General features: G+C 54.8%; 2 non-coding genes across 2 annotated transcripts; both read left to right on the forward strand.

Moving 5' to 3' along the window:
- Positions 1-3,927: 3,927 nt before the first annotated feature.
- Positions 3,928-5,836, forward strand: LOC124733074. Its single transcript, XR_007008895.1, has one exon. It is a non-coding gene; the product is annotated as a small subunit ribosomal RNA (ribosomal RNA).
- Positions 5,837-6,187: 351 nt separating this feature from the next.
- Positions 6,188-6,342, forward strand: LOC124733085. The gene has a single exon (XR_007008899.1). It is a non-coding gene; the product is annotated as a 5.8S ribosomal RNA (ribosomal RNA).
- Positions 6,343-6,749: the final 407 nt, after the last annotated feature.

Consider the following 6,749-nt stretch of genomic DNA (forward strand, 5'->3'; position numbering starts at 1 on the left):
GCAAAACAGTATTGCCATCTATGAAAATAGGGCGACACCACATGCAATACCGCCATCTATGCGCATCTGACAACACTACGTCCGCACCACAAAACATACCGCCATCTGTAGGTCTCCCGCAACATGACCTCCTCCAACGACGATACCGCCATCTATGCGACGCCAAGCCGATTAAGACAGCGATGGCGCCACAGTGCCCGCCTTTCGACGCCACCCACAAAGCCTGCAGCCTCTGTCGACCATAGCACCCAATCTCCAGTGGCTCTGCCGCACGAAGCCGTGGACCGGCAATGACTCCACCCGCACCCGTTCGTGCACCACCCCAACCGCCAAACTCGCACCTCCAGCGGATGAACGGCGGAAGTTTCCCGCACTCGTAAAGTGCAATCCACCCCTATAACTTGCGTTTCATGAAGAGTTATTTCCAATATGCGACATTCCCGCTGTCCCTATACATGAGCCGCGACCTGTACCACTTACGAGCGAGAGACGCGATCGCGTTGCTCACTGTACGGCGTCCGATACCGAGCCATCAGCATGTCGGTCCCCATGCGCGTTGCACTCGCACTCGCAGTCGCAAAAACGTGGGGCAAATATATTACGCGGAAGAGCTATAACAGACCGAGCCCCACTGCATGGGGAGAGTCTTTGTCACTAATGTACACAGATGGAACATTTTGGACTGGAACCAGATTACCCGTACACACGGCGCTGATTAGTAATCAATGCAGAGCCATCAAACTACAGCAAATATACACAACTGTCCGTATACATGCTGAAAGAGTCTGCCCACAATGGGAACCACACGTCAGCCAGACACTCTGATCACGCACCACTCTCTGCTTCTAACGGGCGCACATACAATATGTAAGCACCAGCATGGAACAACATCCAGTGCATCTTCTCCGCCACATTACACAATCCACACTATCACAACCAGACCAGGAGGTCCATGCGGAAAATACAATATCCCAGCCTTTCGACATCCACCATTGCGCAGACCAGGCACCAACACCCACACATGTCCTATACAACGGTGCACCCAACATCACAATAGTACCTCCTGTCACAGCGCACAAACAATGACATGAGTCAAAGACACAGGTCTCACACAAGCATAGAATTGGAGCGCCGCCTCTAATAAGCCAAAGGTGCATCCTGACGTGACAAATCTGATCATGTCACAAGCATTCACTTACTATAATCACTATCAAGGAACCTGCCGCCCCCGCCCCCCCCCCCCTACACCTTTCCTTACAACAACGTGTAACCTAACCTAACCTAACCTATGTTGTACCTTAACCTAACCTATGTTGTACCTTAACCTAACCTATGTTGTACCTTAACCTAACCTATGTTGTACCTTAACCTAACCTATGTTGTACCTTAACCTAACCTATGTTGTACCTTAACCTAACCTATGTTGTACCTTAACCTAACCTATGTTGTACCTTAACCTAACCTATGTTGTACCTTAACCTAACCTATGTTGTACCTTAACCTAACCTATGTTGTACCTTAACCTAACCCATGTTGTACCTTAACCTAACCCATGTTGTACCTTAACCTAACCCATGTTGTACCTTAACCTAACCCATGTTGTACCTTAACCTAACCCATGTTGTACCTTAACCTAACCCATGTTGTACCTTAACCTAACCCATGTTGTACCTTAACCTAACCCATGTTGTACCTTAACCTAACCCATGTTGTACCTTAACCTAACCCATGTTGTGCCTTAACCTAACCCATGTTGTGCCTTAACCTAACCCATGTTGTGCCTTAACCTAACCCATGTTGTGCCTTAACCTAACCCATGTTGTGCCCTAACCTAACCCATGTTGTGCCCTAACCTAACCCATGTTGTGCCCTAACCTAACCCATGTTGTGCCCTAACCTAACCCATGTTGTCCCCTAACCTAACCCATGTTGTCCCCTAACCTAACCCATGTTGTCCCCTAACCTAACCCATGTTGTGCCCTAACGTAACCCATGTTGTGCCTTAACGTAACCCATGTTGTGCCTTAACGTAACCCATGTTGTGCCTTAACGTAACCCACGTTGTCCGCTAACGTAACCCACGTTGTCCGCTAACGTAACCCACGTTGTCGCCTAAACCTGCTCTGTAATTGTTATACGACTCGTTCAATTAGTGTAGTGTTGCCCACCCGCAACCCTCGCAATATAGTTCGCTACTCGCACTGCCCGCTCCCCTGTGTATCGCTTCATGTTAAACACCTTGCAAGTCTTGCTGACTTTCCACATGCTCCTGCTGTACACTGTAATGTGGATGGCAGCAGGACGTACATGCCGCCCCCCCCCCCCCCCACCCCTCCCCACGTCCCCACGTCCCCACCTTGCCCCCTGCCTTCGCAAGCTGGTTGGTGACAAGTTTGCATGTTCAATGCCCTTCGCATGCGACGTACGCAGGCTACGTTGTGGTGCGGCCTGTGTCAACTGTCCGCTGATGTCGTACGCGTGAACCACAATCTGTACTGCACATTCGTCCTTATGTACTGAATGATACATCGTGGCACATGTGTGACCGTACAACGACTGCGCCCAAAAACGGCGGACCATACAGTGCAAATATTGTGCACGCAGCTACGTGTCGTCTCCCTATGAGAGCTGGATTGCAGTGTGGTACGCCATAGAGACGTGTGGGAGGAACGGACGCCGTGGATGGCGATCAGCATGAGCTGTGTGTTGATGTATTCGGACCTAGTCGTCTCTCCTCAAACACCGTGATAGCATGGTGCACCGCGTTCCATATCTGCGACATGCTACAGAGGCCGGTTGACAGTCGTTCGAGCAATGGACATCGCATACGTACGGGGGCCACCTTCCACGTATTGTCTAGGCGTGCACATTTTGTTGCGTGTATGTGGGCAGACGTAGTGTGGCGTGACACCTGACACAGGCATGCAATAATCGTTGAAGTTGCTAATGGCGATGGACGCCTACGTTTTCTGGTGAAGTTACGCAAATGAAGAAATGGTAACCCGTTGTGGTGCGGTTGTTCTCGCTAGGGGTGAATCGGTGATGGCGACGATAGGTTGAGGTACTAACCGGTTGTTCCAGCGATACCCACCATGCCGATGAAACTGAACGGCATCTGGGTGTGAAGCGATACGCGGTGGTGGCTGGGTGGGACCGTCCCCGGCCGGTGAGGGGGCGCCTCCCGGCGTGCTGGCCGCGCGGTGCGTGGGCGCACGCGCTACAGCCGGCTGGTGGGGGCGGCCAGTGGCAGGCGCGCCGGCCGACGGACGCGGCAGGCGTCGCAGCTGCGCGCCGGCGCACCCTGCGCGCGGCGCCGTGCGGCCAAAGTAGGTCCTCGCGGGCCCGGTGCGAAGCGCGGTGGACATCTTCAGTGTGCTGGTCCGATTGAGGACTGTGTGCGTTGAGGATGCGCCGCCGCCCGGCGCTCGGCGCCGCGACGCCGTCTGCTGCTCGGTCGCCCCAGCGGTTCTCGCTGGTGGTTTGTATCGCAGCTGTGCGGATGTGTTGGCGCGTGCGCTGTGCTGGGAGAGTTCGCTTCGGCACCCAAGTGGGGCTTTTGTCCTTCTGTGGCGCTGGCGTTGGAGCTGCCGGTCACCGTAGGTGGCGCGTGTTGTCTCCCGCCGGCAATGCCACGACAGCACGCTCCCGGGCCTCTGTCGGCAGCGGCAAGCTCAGTTGGGAGCACGGGTGGTCGCACCGAAAGCGTCTACTCGCCTAACTCCGGGCGATTGCGCCTCTCTCGAACCCGACCAAGTACTTGGGACGGCGCTGCGCGCCGCCGGGACCTGAGAGGGTTTCGAGGTGTATTGTGCAGGGGAGCTCAGCCTCCTCCTGTTTGCAGAATGATTGAGCGGACGCTTGCGTGTTCGCGCGGGCCCCCGGGACACACTCCCGGGCGGCCGGCTGCTCAGCTCTAGTTGGCGCAGCTCCCTGGTTGATCCTGCCAGTAGTCATATGCTTGTCTCAAAGATTAAGCCATGCATGTCTCAGTACAAGCCGCATTAAGGTGAAACCGCGAATGGCTCATTAAATCAGTTATGGTTCCTTAGATCGTACCCACGTTACTTGGATAACTGTGGTAATTCTAGAGCTAATACATGCAAACAGAGTCCCGACCAGAGATGGAAGGGACGCTTTTATTAGATCAAAACCAATCGGTCGGCTCGTCCGGTCCGTTTGCCTTGGTGACTCTGAATAACTTTGGGCTGATCGCACGGTCCTCGTACCGGCGACGCATCTTTCAAATGTCTGCCTTATCAACTGTCGATGGTAGGTTCTGCGCCTACCATGGTTGTAACGGGTAACGGGGAATCAGGGTTCGATTCCGGAGAGGGAGCCTGAGAAACGGCTACCACATCCAAGGAAGGCAGCAGGCGCGCAAATTACCCACTCCCGGCACGGGGAGGTAGTGACGAAAAATAACGATACGGGACTCATCCGAGGCCCCGTAATCGGAATGAGTACACTTTAAATCCTTTAACGAGTATCTATTGGAGGGCAAGTCTGGTGCCAGCAGCCGCGGTAATTCCAGCTCCAATAGCGTATATTAAAGTTGTTGCGGTTAAAAAGCTCGTAGTTGGATTTGTGTCCCACGCTGTTGGTTCACCGCCCGTCGGTGTTTAACTGGCATGTATCGTGGGACGTCCTGCCGGTGGGGCGAGCCGAAGGCGTGCGACCGCCTCGTGCGTGCTCGTGCGTCCCGAGGCGGACCCCGTTGAAATCCTACCAGGGTGCTCTTTATTGAGTGTCTCGGTGGGCCGGCACGTTTACTTTGAACAAATTAGAGTGCTTAAAGCAGGCAAGCCCGCCTGAATACTGTGTGCATGGAATAATGGAATAGGACCTCGGTTCTATTTTGTTGGTTTTCGGAACCCGAGGTAATGATTAATAGGGACAGGCGGGGGCATTCGTATTGCGACGTTAGAGGTGAAATTCTTGGATCGTCGCAAGACGAACAGAAGCGAAAGCATTTGCCAAGTATGTTTTCATTAATCAAGAACGAAAGTTAGAGGTTCGAAGGCGATCAGATACCGCCCTAGTTCTAACCATAAACGATGCCAGCCAGCGATCCGCCGCAGTTCCTCCGATGACTCGGCGGGCAGCCTCCGGGAAACCAAAGCTTTTGGGTTCCGGGGGAAGTATGGTTGCAAAGCTGAAACTTAAAGGAATTGACGGAAGGGCACCACCAGGAGTGGAGCCTGCGGCTTAATTTGACTCAACACGGGAAACCTCACCAGGCCCGGACACCGGAAGGATTGACAGATTGATAGCTCTTTCTTGATTCGGTGGGTGGTGGTGCATGGCCGTTCTTAGTTGGTGGAGCGATTTGTCTGGTTAATTCCGATAACGAACGAGACTCTAGCCTGCTAACTAGTCGCGTGACATCCTTCGTGCTGTCAGCGATTACTTTTCTTCTTAGAGGGACAGGCGGCTTCTAGCCGCACGAGATTGAGCAATAACAGGTCTGTGATGCCCTTAGATGTTCTGGGCCGCACGCGCGCTACACTGAAGGAATCAGCGTGTCTTCCTAGGCCGAAAGGTCGGGGTAACCCGCTGAACCTCCTTCGTGCTAGGGATTGGGGCTTGCAATTGTTCCCCATGAACGAGGAATTCCCAGTAAGCGCGAGTCATAAGCTCGCGTTGATTACGTCCCTGCCCTTTGTACACACCGCCCGTCGCTACTACCGATTGAATGATTTAGTGAGGTCTTCGGACTGGTACGCGGCATTGACTCTGTCGTTGCCGATGCTACCGGAAAGATGACCAAACTTGATCATTTAGAGGAAGTAAAAGTCGTAACAAGGTTTCCGTAGGTGAACCTGCGGAAGGATCATTACCGACTAGACTGCATGTCTTTCGATGTGCGTGTCGTGTCGCGCAACACGCTACCTGTACGGCTCGCCGTAGCCGTGCGCCGCGTGCGGAACCACGCGTGCCTCTCAAAACTAGCGGCAATGTTGTGTGGTACGAGCGCTGAAGCGCTGGAGCGGCTGGCCTGCGGCACCTGGCGCCTGGCGCCGGTTTTGAATGACTTTCGCCCGAGTGCCTGTCCGCTCCGGTGTGGAGCCGTACGACGCCCGTCGGCCGTGAGGCCGTTGGACACAGAACGCTGGAACAGGGGCCGCCACACGCCTCACTCCCGCCTATGCGACCGTCTCGAAAGAGACGGCGGAAACTGAGAAAAGATCACCCAGGACGGTGGATCACTCGGCTCGTGGGTCGATGAAGAACGCAGCAAATTGCGCGTCGACATGTGAACTGCAGGACACATGAACATCGACGTTTCGAACGCACATTGCGGTCCATGGATTCCGTTCCCGGGCCACGTCTGGCTGAGGGTCGGCTACGTATACTGAAGCGCGCGGCGTTTGCCCCGCTTCGCAGACCTGGGAGTGTCGCGGCCGCCTGTGGGGCCGGCCGCGTCTCCTCAAACGTGCGATGCGCGCCCGTCGCCTGGCGGTTCGCATACCGGTACTTTCTCGGTAGCGTGCACAGCCGGCTGGCGGTGTGGCGTGCGACACCTCGTACAACGACCTCAGAGCAGGCGAGACTACCCGCTGAATTTAAGCATATTACTAAGCGGAGGAAAAGAAACTAACAAGGATTCCCCCAGTAGCGGCGAGCGAACAGGGAAGAGTCCAGCACCGAACCCCGCAGGCTGCCGCCTGTCGTGGCATGTGGTGTTTGGGAGGGTCCACTACCCCGACGCCTCGCGCCGAGCCCAAGTCCAACTTGAATGAGGCCACGGC

This window comes from Schistocerca piceifrons, unplaced genomic scaffold (assembly GCF_021461385.2).
Source record: "Schistocerca piceifrons isolate TAMUIC-IGC-003096 unplaced genomic scaffold, iqSchPice1.1 HiC_scaffold_1378, whole genome shotgun sequence".
Classification (NCBI taxonomy): Eukaryota; Metazoa; Arthropoda; class Insecta; order Orthoptera; family Acrididae; genus Schistocerca; species Schistocerca piceifrons.